Source organism: Topomyia yanbarensis, chromosome 1 (genome assembly GCF_030247195.1).
Source record: "Topomyia yanbarensis strain Yona2022 chromosome 1, ASM3024719v1, whole genome shotgun sequence".
Taxonomy (NCBI): domain Eukaryota; kingdom Metazoa; phylum Arthropoda; class Insecta; order Diptera; family Culicidae; genus Topomyia; species Topomyia yanbarensis.
The window spans coordinates 5,695,198-5,711,454 of NC_080670.1; the positions used below are offsets into that span (position 1 = coordinate 5,695,198).

Sequence of the window (16,257 nt, forward strand, 5' to 3'; positions counted from 1 at the left end):
CTTAAATTATTTATGACGTGTTTCTTCTATCAGCGCGTTTGAGTCGTTACCTGTACTGAAGAAAATTCGACTTCAATCCGCTGTTTTGTTCCTCTTCTGCCTTTTCATTTCATAGGGGTGGAGTGGCTCAATTCATTTTATTAAATACAGTAAAAGTTGTCAATAAAACTGGCGCCTTACTGGCGACTACTGCACCATTTTTGTATTTTCATAATACTTGTTTTAATCGATATTGGTAGTTATTAGAATTCATACTGACATACATACATACATCCAAGGTTTGGGTGTGATCAATGGTGGTCAATCAACTGTGGGCTCAGTGGTTACCCTACACAAATTAATTAAACAATTTAGTTGTAAGTTCAACTACTCAGCTTAACTAATAAAAATGGTCTGTGCCAGTCGAAGGCCACAGATTCGACACCAACCAACACTAACAACTATTGAGAATATTTCAAATATATAAAACGCTCCTTTCTATGCCTAGCTCTGTGGCGGTCCTATTCAATCATCATTGTCTGACAAAATTGCCATTTTTCGAATAGGACATATCATTGACGGGGACACTATTACCACCACCTATAGACTTACGATTAGCGCATAATAGCTCCAAAAACACATACGTTTTCTGTGATTCTTTCAATTACAAAACTTGCATCAAAACACAAACAATGACCCGTTATAAACAATGACCCGTTATAAACAATGACCCGTTAGGTCATAAAGATGACCTTCTCCTGGATTTGGTAGAAAATCAAGCAATATTTGATAATTTTTTGTGAAAAACTTCTAGTTTTGATCTTTTATACGTTATTTATCGATACTTAGAAAATGATTTTTTTTCGAAAATTCAAAATGGTGGCTTCAAAATGGTGGATCTCGCCGGCCTCTGCGCACGAAGCATCGCCTAACTTTGTTAAGCCATTGGTAGTTAACTGAAATGAGAAATGGATTTAATTTACCTCCAAACATTTTTTGAATAAAGGAAATCAGATCAATAGAACAAAGTCTATTACTGACGTTAAAAGAAAAAACCTGGTTTCGAGAAAAACGCCACTTTCAAGCCGCCATTTCCAATTTTCGAAAAAAAAATATTTCCTTCTCATCGATAAAATAAAGAGAGTGATAAATAGAGCGATTGAAACCGTTATACAAAATTTAAAAGAATGACCAGTTTTCAAGGAAGTGTAAATTTTTATAGAATTTATACTTCATTACGTTTCTCACAGTGTTTACATTGCGCAACCGACACGATTCAAGAAATGGCAGACACACCAAACTGCGTCAAGGCCAACTAGCGAATCGACATAATTAATGCTATTTTTCTATCCTCTTGACGCAAAATCGAGGTTACCGCCAATCTGAGACAGGGTGCCCAACAAAAGTCCAGTTTTCTCTTACCTCCACCGTCCATAGCTGAAAGACTATTAATAGGACACAGTAGGCTATGCTAATATTTAGCTACTAGATTCTCACAAACACCTTTCTGACCCTTCAGTCGGACTTCTCATACTTCTCTTTCTCAACAGCCCAAACAATTTACACTCAATCGTACATGGGAACAAGTTCGGGCCATGCGGAGGAATTCCAACTCTCACGCACCTGTTTTGAAGAGAGTGCCCACCAAGTACCTTACCTCTAGTTGTTGTTCTAATATTATGGAGACGCCAGAATCGTTGAGGTTTCCTAGTGCTTTTTTTCGCCGTTCTACTATTACAGGGTGGGTAGAGTGGGGTTTGATCGGTAGTAGCACGCTAGCTAAACCCCCCCCCCCCCCGGATGTTAGTTAGTAGGCGCACTAGAGTACTACTACTCCGTCGAGGTGGAACTATGCCAGTCGAAAGCTCACTTTGAACCGGAACGGGTGGGTTTTTTTTACTCCGTCGGTCGGTCGGTCCGGTAGTCGCTTCACCGGTGTCGTGTGGTGTTTGGATTTCCGTTTAATCTACTGATCGGTTAAATGCTGTGATCTGTGAAAAATTGTCAAGTTCCTACCATGAACAAGTGACCAGCTTCGTCCTTGCATCTGTCCCAAAAGTGCCAGTAGTGAAAGAATGTGATCCGTGGACAACCAGCCGGTCGGAGTTTCGCAAGTCTCGCTCAGTAAGCTAAATATTCGGGTTGATTTTGACCCATTTCAAGTGGTCCCGATCTGAGCCGGGCGCGGTGGTATTGAACTGGTTAATTCATTCATTCTCTGTCCTCATTCGTACGAACTGAATCGAGCTGTAGGTTGGTACCTAGTTTGGCGGATTGGCGCTGGTGAAAATCGTTATTGGCTGGCCTCCGCTGGTCTTTTGATTTTTCCATTCACCAACAGCGAGGCTTCTGTGTTTGGGAATGGGGCCTTGGCTTCGATCCACAGACGGTACACGACACGGTTGTGGAGGGGGGGGGGGGAGAGGCAAGGCTGCATTTGTTGTGGACGTGTTGGAATCTATGGAAACAGCTGTACTCGTGGATCGTTTTGGGGTTTGGGTGGGGGTTCGGGTGAAGTTTCTTTTTTCGCCTGCTGCGATGAATGTGGCTACAGGAATGTTGATGCTAGCGTAATGTTTAGGTATTTTGTGTGTTTACTTCGCATGATTGAATTGTTGCACACATTGTATTATTTTTTAATAGGAAAAAAATGAATTATTAACCAATGTCAAATGTTTTATACAATGAGTCTGGTACTTTTAACGTGCGGTTAAATGAATTAACACTCAATCACTATTTACTAGTGGCGTACATCAACATTTTTATTGAATTTAGTAATTGTACCTTAAAGCAGTAAAGGGGGGGGGGGGTCATTAAGCCATAAGATGATTTAAGTCTTTTTTGAAGCAAGTGACTTCAGGGATGAGGGGGGAGGGGGGTTAATTCGGTAAAAAAAGTATTTCTTATTTCTCTTGTTCTCTATGTTATATGTTAGTATATACATTCTATTTCCATATAAAAATGCCACAATTGAACAATATTTCCTCAAGTTCATTGCAAAATAGTGAAAATTGAGCGCGTGACAGTGATTTTTTGGAGGCACCTCGCAAACAACTTGTTTTATGGTTTACATCGTAACTCAAAATGTACTGGACCAATCGTTTTCGAAATTATGCATCATATTTGTTCACATTATTCCCCAGCTTTCTTATTTTTTTCACAGCATTTTGAAGTCAAGTTCTGAAGAGATGAAGTCAAAACGCAAACCCCTGGATTTATGTAATTCGGTGCTGTGACCATTACGCACTACATGCTTTTAAACCAATATTCTTCCAAAGTCCCTCATCTATGCTGATGGGTTTGACGGTATTGCAAACACCATCAAGCAGTGCTTTAAGGTGGTTATTGCATTGCGCCTCGATGGTGGTGCATCGAGGTGACCAAGAGGGCTTATTGGGCCTTTTTAATGTTTTGTGTTCCTTCATAGTTTGCACCAACCTAAAGCACTAATCAACTATTAAGTTCGGCTGAGGGAGCCTCGGACGGGGGGGGGTATGTCATTGGGGACGGAGGGAGCAGTTATCTTAGCTGCCCTTTGCACAACCTTCATGAGGGTCATTCAACGTCGTATTCAAGTCATTGGTAGAGTACTTTTGATTTATTTTCATGGGGATTTTGCCGAGAGCGTGGCAAGAGGCTCCATTTTTCCTGTTCAGGAAAGTCCGCTTTCGCGAGCTTTCTCAGTTGGATCTTACGGGAATGTAAAAGTAGATGCCTGTTAGTGATATTCTTCGCGGTAATTATTGTAGTTTTTCTAGTATTAATATACAATTGTTGTGTGCTAGTTGTATGGGAATGAGAGAAGTGAGCTTGTGCGACGTGGTACGTCTGATTTGGTCTACTCTTTATTGTCGTTACGTCTGATTATTTTGTAATGGCCGAGTTCGGGAATGGGTGTAGAATAGGCATATATGATGGAATAGTGGGTAATTTATTGTTTCACCCACAATTTTTTCTCTCCTAGGATCCGTTAGTCACTTATTCCAGTGTACAATTAGAGCGTTCGATTCGATTCGTTCGGGAAATTTTGAATTCACCGACGCACCATTTTGCCAATTATCCAATTTCCCAACTTTCCAATTTTTCAATTTTCCAATTTCTCAATTTTCCAATTTTTGAAATTTCCAATTTATCAATTTTACAATTTTTTAATTTTCCAATTTTCCAACTTTTCAATTTTCGAATGTTGCAATTTTCAAATTGTTCAACTTTCCAATTTTCCAATTTCGTAATATTCCAATTTTCCAACATTCCAATATTCCAATTTTTTTATTTTCCAATTTTCCAACTTTCCAATTTTTTAACTTTCCAATTTTCCTATTTTCCAATCTTCCAATGCTCCAATTTTCCAAATTTCCAATCTTCCGATTTTCTAATTTTTTAATTTTCCAATTTTGCAATCTTCCAATTTTCAAATTTTCCAATTTTGCAATTTCCCAATTTCCCAACTTTCCAATTTTCCAATTTTCGAATGTTGCAATTTCCAAATTTTTCAACCTTCCAATTTTCGAATTTCGTAATATTCCAATTTTCCAAATTTCCAACATTCCAATATTCCATTTTTTTATTTTACAATTTTCCAACTTTCCAATTTTTTAACTTTCCAATTTACCTATTTTCCAATCTTCCAATGCTCCAATTTCCTAATTTTCCAAATTTCCAATTTTCTAATTTTTCAACTTTCCCATTTTCTAACTTTCGAGTTTCCCAATTTTCCAACTTTCCAATTTCCAAATTTGCTATCTTCCAAATTTCCACTTTTCCAATTTTCCGACTTTCCAACTTTTCAATTTTCCAGCTTTCGAGCTTCCCAATTTTCCAATTTTCCAACTTTCCAAATTTCCAATTTTCGAATGTTCCAATTTTGCAATTTCCCAATTTCCCGATCTTCCAATTTTCCAATTTCCTAATTTTCTAAATTTCCAATTTTTTAATTTTCCAATTTTCCAATTTTCCAATTTTCCAATTTACCAATTTTCCAATTCTCCAGCTTTCCAAGTTTCCAATTTTCCAACTTTCCAACATTCTATTTTTTTTAATTTTTCAATTTTCCAAATTTCTAATTTTCAGATTTTCTAATTTTTTAATTTTCCAATCTTCCAATTTTGCAATCTTCCAATTTTGCAATCTTCCAATTTTTCAATTTTCGAATTTTCCAATTTTACAGTTTCCCAATTTTTCAATTTCCCAACTTTCCAATTTTTCAACATTCCAACTTTCCACTTTTTAAATTTTTCTATTCTCAGATTTCCTAATCTTTTAAATTTCCAATTTTCGAATTTTCCAGTTTTCCAACTTTCCAATTTACCAACTTTCCAATTTTCCAATTTTCCGATTTTCTAATTTTTTATTTTTCCAATCTTCCAATTTTCCAATCTTTCAATTTTTCAATCTTCCAATTTTCGAATTTACCAATTTTGCAATTTCCCAATTTTCCAATTTTCGATTTTCCAATTTTCTAATTTTCCAATTTTCCAACATTCCACCTTTCCAACTTTCCAATTTTTTAATCTTCCAATTCTCCGATTTTCTAATCTTTTAATTTTCCAATTTCCCAACTTCCTGATTTTCCAATTTACCAACTTTCCAATTTTCCAACTTTCCATTTTTTTAATTTTCCAATTTTCCAATTTTCCGATCTTCTAATTTTTTAATTTTCCAATTTACCAACTTTCCAACTTTTTAATTTTCGAATTTTCCAATTTTGCAATTTCCCAATTTTCCGTTTTTTTAATTCTCCAAATTTTCCAATTCTACGATTTCCCAATTTTCCGTTTTTTTAATTCTCCAATTTTCCAATTTTACGATTTTCCAACTTTCCAATTTTCCAACATTCCAAGTTTCCATTTTTTTAAATTTTTCAATTCTCCGATTTTCTAATCTTTTAATTTTCCAATTTCCTAATTTTCCCATTTTCCAACTTTCCAACTTTCCAATTTTCCAATTTACCAACTTTCCAATTTTCCAACTTTCTAATTTTCGAGTTTTCCTATTTTCGAATTTTCCAACTTTCCAATTTTCTAACTTTCCAACTTTTTAATTTTCCAATTTTCCAATTCCCCGATTTTCTAATTTTAATTTTCCAATTTCGAATTTTCTAATTTTGCAATTTCTCAATTTTCCAATTTCCTAATTTTCCAATTTTCCAAATTTCTAATTTTCCAATTTTTCAGCTTTCCAACTTTCTAATTATCAAATTTTCCAACTTTCCAATTTTCCATTTTTTTAATTTTCATATTTTCCAAATTTCCAATTTTCCGATTTTCTATTTTTTTTAATTTTGCAATTTCCTAATTTTCCAATTTTCCAATTCTCTAATTTTTTAATTTTCCAATCTTCCAATTCTCGAATTTTCTAATTTTTCAACTTTCCAACTTTCCGATTTTCGATTCCCAATTTTCAATTTTCGAAAGAAAAATTTAGCGAACAAAAATGTTATTTTCGTTAGAAATCAGAACACGAAACTGTATATTTTAAGTAGCAACCGCACCAAATTTCATCTAAATTGCACATGCTGAGAGTGTTCGTTTATGTTTCTCTCGTTAACTCGACAACGAGCTTGCGCCAATAATCGCATTTATTGACCTTCATCGAATTCTTCAGCAACGTGATTTTCTTTGTTATATACGAACATATTGGACCGATTTAGTTTTCATGGCATTTTCAGGATTATTCAATTGCATTTCTTATACATAATCAGTTTTCCGGTTGATGTTCTCCTGAGATACAAATGTTGGAAAATTCGTTACCGTAAACATGTTTCAAACACGCTTCATAAGCAGCATGCTCTAGAACTGCGACACTTATCTAACAGCAATCAACTAAATCGATTTCCTAAACCTCTAATAGCGTTCCTTCACTCAACATATCTCATTATTATGACCCAAACATACTACTACTCCCCCAAAGCCAATGCCGTTCCCGATCGAAGTGCTCCGATAGTGCCGCATTCCAATGCCAATAACGTCGTGTAGATGCACCAGCTGATATCCATATACAATTCTCCCCTGGGACGAGGGAACCGGTCGAGATCCAACACAATTCGCAAGCATAATATAGAATCTGCCGCAAGACAGTGCATATATTTCAACCCCTATCCCCTAGCCACGCCGCCAAAAACCGGATCCTAAATGGAGTTGCAGTCGGACGGGGGAAAAATGCCAGCCCGTGCAAAATGAGCATCTGACCTATAAAGTCGTGATTTATGTCCTTCTGACATTCTTTTCTCACCGATGCTGGCAACCGCCGGCTGGATTACAGCAAACCGGAAGTGCACCCGATCTTCGTAGTAGTGGGTTGAACGAAGGAAACAGACAGAGGGAGACAGAGAGAGAGAGAAGGGTGACAAAAATAGTTTATGCAGTTTTTCGCACACCCAAAGCCGAACTGAATTATTCAGTTGCAGTTGTTGCGGTAGTTCTTCTTTAAATATAAACTCATTCGCCGTCATCATTGTTGGCAGTAGTCGGGGATTTCTTTTTTTTTTTATTTGCGTGTATCAACCGGCGACGAAGGCGGCGCCTTCCAATTTCCTGCAAACGGAATGTCGGCAAATTATGAACAAATTTTGCATGGCTTGCTAGGTTCGGCTGACAAAATAAGTTTCCTGACAGCAACCGAAGCGAAAGGTTTCTGCTGCTGCAACTGTGTGTACGTGCAAACAGGTATATGTTTCTTTTTTCAATGGAAAGAAAGAGATATCACCAGACCTGGTGGCTCGTGCTGAAGGCGTTTCGCTGATGAGCTTCCGGAATGTAATTTTTTGTAACTAGGGGAGGGGTGCCTGTAGCTGCCGCTTTGGATGATTATGGTTGGAGGAAACATTCCGTTTAGTACCTACTCGGATGGGATGGGGTGATGGCACACGGGTGAGGAGGTGTGAATGATCTAACAAGCCTCGGAAATATTAGCAGGACACGCCATCCTCAAGACTGTCACCGGTTGCCAAGCAGGAACTGGATAAATTTTTCGAGTGGAGGAGTTCGTGATTTGGGATCATTCAAGGAAATTTAGTAGGATTCACTTCTGTGAAGACGGTAGGTCGAGAAGATATTTTCGGATCACTGAATTAGGGTTCGCTGGAAGATATAATGCCTGCAACGAGCGATTGAAGCGAATTTTATTTCAATTGTCGACAAGCTCGCCAACAATGTTATTTTTTATTATTTACGTTTGTGTTTTTCTAATTTTGTTTTCTTTTTTTTCTGCGATTGTTCATGTCCTTGTTTTGTTTTGATTTTATTTATTTTTTAACCATTATAATCGCAGTCCTTTAGCTGGGTTTGGGTTGTCGATTTTCAAAGTAAGTGGCTTTTATTTCTATATGAGAAATACCAATATGGAAAAAAATTTAAAAAAATAGGGTAAACCGATCAAATCAAACAAATCAAGAAAATTATAAAAATATATAAAAAAGCAAACCAGCAAAATAAATAAAAAATTAAAGAGCCATAATAAAATCTGCCAAATCAAAAGTATTAATAGGGTTAATTGGGTAGAGTATGGATTGATTAATAAAATCAATAAAATTAAAAACTAGCTCAATTCATATGTACTCAACTAATTGTGTAATGTTTTGCCGAATTTTCCAGCGATTGTTATAGGGGTTACAATGAATGGAATTAAAAAGTCGTAAAGTGCTCAATAACATCACTTTAGCAGGATGTGTTGTTTACAGCAAGCAAATAAATTTTCACATTTCGTTTCGACTTTGTTTGAATAGTTTACCGGCGCGCATGTAGGTCGAAATATCGATTTTGCTGCCTGAAAACTATGTGTACCCTTTCCCAACCGTAAACAACCACAGTGTACGCATTGTGTACATGTAAAATATTGTTATTACCATCCACTATAGTTTTTTTTTCTCTCGTTCAACAGTAGACAACCAAATGGCGAAAAACAAAACTATCTCTCGTGAAATTGTGAAATATTTGCAAACATAAAAAAGCTTAATTCTGAAAGAAACTGTTCAAAACAAACACCGAGACAAAGATCATTTCCTCGGATTGTAATCGCCCCATTCCACCGCTCAACTCGATAACGATCCTCTTGGAAAATAAAACCAAGAAAATATGGTACCTCATAAATCTCCAATCCCGGATTAAGAAAGAGTGTACAACAAATATTACCACTCTCGCACGCGGTTTTGGTTAAAGATTTATACTCGTTGTACCACCTCACTACAATATGATAGTTGGAATAAAGTTTTCACGAAAGACTGCGAGCCAAAGTTTTGCTCAATTTTAACCCAAACCGGCCGGGACGCACGTAAAATCCGACTCGAACGGGTTAGTTCTCTATGGTTCGCTCGTATAAGGTGGTGGAGGTGGTGGTAAATAGGGAAACTTTGCAACTCCCCCCCCCACCCCCCGAAACGGAACGGGTGAAATAAACCTGCTCTGCTACTGTTCAGTGGTAATAAGCTTAGTTTCCGGGTTGGCGGCCATCACTGAAATAAAGTTGCAAACGTTTATTACTGCCACTGGGCTGCCAGGTTGTAAATATTTAAAGTTTTCCCGGTTGATGATAATTTACGTCACACTTCAAACCGATGGTGATGAAACGGTACAGCTTAAGCAGCTACTTTTCCGAAGTCAGTCTGTGAACATCAAAGTGTGCGGGTTTGGTAACTTTTCCCGTTGCCCTATGTCTGTGGGTTAAAGCTGTTTGGTTTTTCACTGAAGAGGGATGGTGTCAGGGTATTAATTTCGGAGATTTACTAACTTTTCGCTGGTTTGTATATTTAGTGGTTTAGTTGGTTGCAGTTGTTGGAATATTTGCAATGTATGCTCTGATAGCTACCGTAAACCGGGGTGACATTGATCACTTTTCGAAGTAATCATTACATACTTTTAGACGCAACCCATTTTTTTCAAGTTTAATATTTTTAAACCATGTACTGATGTATGGAGAACAAGATTGGATGGTTTTACCTAAAATTGTCCGTTTACTGCAATTTTTTTTCAAAAATGATTTCAAGTTGAAGTCCGTTTTTGTTTTCCGGGGTGACTTTGATAACCTGCATGTTCACCCACATTGAGTTATTGATGTCAATGTTTTTCATTCCAATGATTGTTTAAACTAATTCTGGAAGAATACTCATTGTTAAATAGATGTTAATTAGTATTATACAAAGTATTTCAATGTACTGTAAAATTCGAGTAACCAAAATTCGTATAATTTTTTTTTAACTTGAATAAAAAATTCTGAAAACCTTTAAAACTACTAAAATTGTTTTGTTTCAGTGTTTTATCAATGTACAAAAAGTGTCATCCATTTTAACACGTTGGAATATTGAACAATAAAAAAATGTTGTGAATTTTAGCTTAAAATAATTTGAAATATCTGCCAACTAGTTTCACAAAAAAATGTATTTAAAATAAACAAACTCTTAAAACTAAATTTGGCACATCCCAAGCTAAAGGAAAATAAAAGCTCGCTTGTAATAGAAAATAGACACTTTACGAAGCTTCGTAAAAATTATGTAAAGTCAAATTTCGGTTTTTCGTAGTTTTTGTACCCAAAAATCGAACAATATACTCAAAAAGTATAATAAATCAGTATTTTATAAGTTTAGAGTAAAAATCATTTCAAATTAAAATGATTCGGTAGACTATTCTGGTTTAATAAGCAATCTACGAAAAAAGTGTCGAGTGATCAAAGTCACCCCGATGATCAAAGTCACCCCGGTTTACGGTACTACTAAGTTGATAAATTATTTAGACATCTTGAAAACAGTCCCGAACGCATCGAAACGTGAGGAACAAACAAAATTGTGGTCTGTATAATGAAAAAGTATAATGTCACGCAATTAACCTGGGTTGATTGGCTGCAAATAACAACTGCATCAGATATAAACAAAGAATATTTTATATTTACATTCAAAATACTATACCTCCCCTAGACTTTTGCTACCACTCTTCAAGCCTCCCTTCAATTTTCCCATTTTCTAATTTTCCATTTTTAATTCTTGAAATTTTCAAATCTACCATTTTTTAAATTTTCCAATCTTCCAATTCCAACTTTCTAAAATTGCAATTTTCCATTTTCATATTTTTTTCATATTCCAGTTTTCCAATCTCCTAATTTTCTTATTTTGTAATTATCCAATTTTTCAATTTTCCAAATTTCTAATTTGAAATTATCCAATTCTCCAATTTTTCCATCCTCAATTTTCAAATTTTCCAATCCTATAATCCAATTTTCTACCCATCCATTTTCCTAATTTTCCAATTTTTAAATTTTCCATTTTTCTAATATTTTCGTTTTTTAATTTTCCAATTCCGATTTTCCCTTTTTTCAATTTTCTAGTTTTTTAGGTCTCCAATTTTCCGAATTTCGGAATTTCCAATATTTCACTTTTCCAATTTTCCAATCTTCAAATTATTCAATTTTTTTTTTGTTTTGATTAGAGAGGTTTTAACCTTAGGGTCATTCGCCTCTTTGTCGGGTTAGAGAAATCTTTTCAGAAAAATCTCCAACCCTATGTGCGGGGTTGGGAATTGAACCCAGGTGAGCTGCGTACAAGGCAATCGATTTACCAACTTCAATGTTTGCAATGTTTAATTTTTTTAATTTCCCACTTTTCAATTTTCCGATTTTCCAATCTTTCAATTTTCACATTTACTACTAATTTTACTTCAATTTTCATTTCCGTTTTTCATTTGATCAGTTGATCATTAGATCAGATGATCTTGTGATCATATGATTCTGCGTTTCTGTGATCTTGTGTTTCTGCGATCCTGTGATCCCGTGATCCCGCGATTCCGTGATCCTGCGAGCCTGTTATCCTGTGATTCTGTGATCTTTTGATCACTTGATCTTTTGATTTTCTATTCCCCCCTTTTCGATTTTTTGGTTTTTCCATTTTCATTCTCATTTTTTCTTTATATTTTTTTTTCTTTTTCGGCTCCCATTTTTCTTTTTTAATTTTGTTAATTTTTTTTAACTCCTATTTTCTTCATCGATTCTTCCCATTTTCCTTTACGGTTTTTCTCTTTTCGGTTTTTACATTTTCTTTCTCTCCTTTGTAGATTTTCCATTTTTAATTTGTTTGATTTTTGATTCTTTTTCCTTTTTCTGTTCACTATTTCGTTTCATTCTTCCTTTTACTTTTTCCATATTTTTTCCCTTGTCCTTTTTTCTTTCTTTTTTTTTTTCATTTTGGTTTTTAATTGTTACTTTTTAATTTTTCCACTTTTCCTTGTTTCTTTTTCCTACTTAGTTTTTATGTTCTATGTTTTCCAATTTCCTTTTAATGCTTCCCCCTTTTATTTTTGTATTCTTTTTCTTTTTGTTTATTTTTTTTTCTGATGCTTCTTTATGTCATATCTTCATCCTTTTTATTTTTAAGCTTTTTGTCATTTTTGCCTTTCTCATATAGAAAGGTTATGCAATCACTCTGAAAAACGTCAACCTAATCCCGGCCCGGAGGGCCGAGTGTCATATCCCATTCGACTCAGTACGTCGAGATCGGAAAAAAGTCTGTATGTGTGTGTGTATGTGTGTATGTATGTGTGTGTATGTGTGTGTGTATGTGTGTGTGTATGTATGTGCGTATGTGTCAAATAATGTCACTCATTTTTTTAGAGATGGCTGGACCGATTTGCCCAAACTTAGTCTCAAATGAAAGGTGCAACCTTCCCATCGGCTGCTATTGAATTTTGGATCGATCGGAATTCTGGTTCCGGAATTACGGGTTTCAGAGTGCGGCCACACAGAAATTTCTCATAAAAACTATAGGAAAAATTAAAAATAGAATTTTTATTTTTGATGCTAAATGTATTCAAGGTGCATAAAACGTCGAGATTTGATGCAAACACGAAAAAATTTGACGAAGATTCACTTTTTTGGATTTTGCACATTTTTGCCTTTCTCATATAGAAAGGTTATGCAATCACTCTGAAAAACGTCAACCTAATCCCGGCCAAATTTTTTTTTCGACTCGCATATGGTTTCTGGATTTTAACAGGGGCGTAGTTGATGGTTTACGGAGAGGGGTTACACCCCCCCTCTACTGTTCACTCCCCTCCTTTAAAAATCTCCTTAAATCACCCTCAGACCACCACCTCATACCCCTCCCTTTCAACCCCATCATCTTTAAACCACCACTATATTACAAAGCATACCAATTTAAGCTGGGGAGTCGTTCGTTCATGGGACTTTCGCCCTCCTCACATACCCACCCCCGCATGACAAAATGAGTTAGCAAGCAGATAACATTGATCTAATGCTGATTAGGCTAATGGAGTATGATATTTTTTTGTTTCAAGTGTTTCTCCGTCGACACGTAGCTCATCAAGTTCGTGGCTGGCATGCCATTGTGTATAAGTGGCAAGTGTACTAAGAATGTAATGGACATTTCCACAATTATGTTGAACATAAAAAGCCTCCGTGCCATAGTTTAGAGAAATGAGAAAGGCACAATTGCACCGCTAGGTGGATTAAAACAGGTTTTTTATTTTTTCTTTTGCCCATTTTTTTTTCCATATTCCTATCTACATTTACTGTTTTCTTTTCGTGTTTTTTTATTCTCCATTTTCCATTTCCTGTTTTTGTTTTCTCTTGCTTGCATTCTTTCATTCTCTTCTTATTTTTTGGTTCATATTTTCCTTTCTAATTTTATTTTTTTGGTTTTCGCAATTAAGTTTATTCTTATTCCATCATACTTTTTTTTATTTTTGCCCATTCCCTTTGTCTCCCCTCCACTGTTATTGACATCTTCTATTTTCCTTTTTAATTTTTTTATTTTTTTGATTGACATTCTCTATATTTTTCCTTTGACTTCTGTCCATTTCGATGTTTCTATTCTTTACTTTTTTCCCTTTTTTCAATTTTTTTTCTTTTTTTTTCAAGCTTGTCTTTCTATGTGTTTTTGTTTCTATTTTTGTATGTTTAAATTTACATTTCCATTACCGCTTTCTCCATTTTTTATTTTGTTCTTAGTTCCTCTCTATGCTTTTCCTGTTTTTTTTATCTTTTCGTTTTCTCTCGTTTTTCTTTTTTCTTATATCCCTTTTACTTTTCTTAGTCTTTCTCGTTTTCATTTGCTGTTTGTTTGGGTCTTTTCCCCCTTTTCGTTTTTTTTTCATTTTGTTTTCTCTGTCCTTTTCTTTTGCTCTTTTGTTTCAATTTAAATTTTTTGTATCTTTTGTCATTATTTTTTTCTCTTTTCCCTTCTTTCTTTTCCTTTTTCTAACATCCCGTTTCCTTTTTCATCTTTATCTCTCCGTTTGGGCTTTCCTATGTTGTTTCTCTTTTCTTCCGTATTTTACCATTTCACCTTCCTTTTGCATATTTTCCATTTCTACTTGTGCATGTTACCCTTTTTATTTATTAAAGAAGAAAGGGAGAGATCTTCTTTTCGCTTTTTACATTTTCACATTCGCTTTTTTCATTTTATTTTTCTTTTTTATTTTTTTCCCATTTCTTTGTACTCCTTTTTATTTTATTGTACTCTTTTTTTATTTGTTCCTGTTAATGTTTTATTTTTATGATTTCTTTTTCTTTCCTCTTCTATCCTTTGTCTTTCTTCTATTTTGTCATTTTTCCTTTTGAGTTTTTTTCGTGCCGTTTAATTTAATTTTTCTTTTTTTTCCTTTTTTATACCGTTTACAGAGGTTTTAGCCTTAGGGCCATGCGCCTCTGTTGTCGGGTTAGGAAAATCTCTAAGCCTATGTGCGGGGTTTAGACTTGAACTCAGGTAATCTGCGTACAATGCAAACGATTTTCTTTGTCTTTCTTCTCTATTGGTTGTTACTTTTTCTTATTTTAGGTCCTTTTCCATTTTTTGCATCCCCTTTTCTGTTTTTTTTTTCTTTTTCTTTTTCCTTGCATTTTCCTGAAATTTCTTTTTCCTTTCATCTTTCTCTTCCCTTTTATTTTTCCCATTGCTTTTTTTTCTTTTCCTTTTTTACCGGTTTTATGTTTCCTTGTTTCTTTTTCTTGAACCATTTTCCAATTTTGTTCCTTTGTTTCTTCTGCCGTTTTCGTTTTTTGTTGCCTTTATCTTTTTTTTTCTTTTTTAGTTTTCGTTCTAGCTTTCTTCTTCTAGCTTTCATTTTTCCCTAATTTCTGGAACAACCCTTTTCTTTTATCTCTTTTTCCTTCGCTTTGTTTTGCTTACACTTTTTTGTTTATCTTTTTTTTATTTCTCGTTACTCCTTCTCTTCTGTATTATTTATCTTTCTTTTTTCCCGTCAGCTTTTTGCATTTAAATTTTTTCCATTTTTCGTTTTAAAATTTTTCTTTCTTCCGTTGTTATTAATTTATTATCCATTTTGATTTGTATATCTAGTTTTCTATTTCCAATTTTCCGTTTTTAAATGTAGCGTTTAATATACTTTTTACATGCTTGTTTTTTCAGTCTTGATCTTTAAGATTTCAGACATAATATTCTGTATTTCAGACATTGAATTGATATTATATTCTCACTCGTGTGTAAATTTTGTACTCCAAGATTATATAATCCGACTCTATACATTCGGAAGAGTTCTACTCCAGATCCGGCCAAACTCTTTAAGCACCTTTAATTTACCTATCAACCGCAACAACTTTAAAACCAGTCTATCATTATTCGCTGCAGATGAAGCGGTTGCAACTAAAACGATAACGAAACTCGAACCCGTTTGCAACACCTTCCCCCTTCGAGCCACAATCAGTACGAGCCAACCCCGATAGGGCCAGCGTATGTCGCCTGATACGATTCATAATTAAATCCATTAGATTAAATAGCCGTTTAGAAGTTCTAGAGGGCTAAAGTGGCAGTGCACGTGCTTATGGCACTCAACGGTTGCTGGAGACACTAGGAGGAGTGAGGGACATAATGTTCTGATGGTTACGCAGATTGGTCGTCGATTGTTAGGTGGGTGTGTGTGTGTGTATGGGTGTCGTGCTTGTAGCCCCGGACAGAGTTATCGACATCATCAAGCCCCGAAGCGTTCTGCTCCGTGTAGTTCGTACAAATATGTGCGGGTCAAGTAGATTACCCCCACCTGCTTCTCCCCCAAATGGGGCGAATTTCTCTGTGTACGAAACTAATTAAATTAAATACTAGTTTTAAACCTCACAGCATAATGAAATTCAAACAAACTGGCAAACTGTCTGCCATTTTGCTCTGACGACATCGTTCGTTTCACCTTGATTCAATAATAAACTTTATTGGGAACAACCCCCGGAGTCCATCTGCTGGTACGTACGTGTTAGGGTTCCTTCCACCAGCGCAGAAATATTGTTGCAATGCCGGCTGGATGGCGAAGAGGAAGAGGTGGAGCACCACCC

The 16,257-nt window shown here is 35.4% G+C and overlaps 1 protein-coding gene across 4 annotated transcripts in view; it reads left to right on the forward strand.

Moving 5' to 3' along the window:
• Positions 1 to 1,854: 1,854 nt before the first annotated feature.
• Positions 1,855 to 16,257, forward strand: part of LOC131676709 (ankyrin repeat domain-containing protein 12) — an 80,318-nt gene continuing 65,915 nt past the window's right edge. For all 4 annotated transcript variants that reach the window (XM_058955967.1, XM_058955969.1, XM_058955970.1 and 1 more), the window contains exon 1: positions 1,855 to 2,103. The gene's annotated coding sequence lies outside the window, so the exon portion shown is untranslated. The remainder of the gene's footprint in view (positions 2,104 to 16,257) is intronic.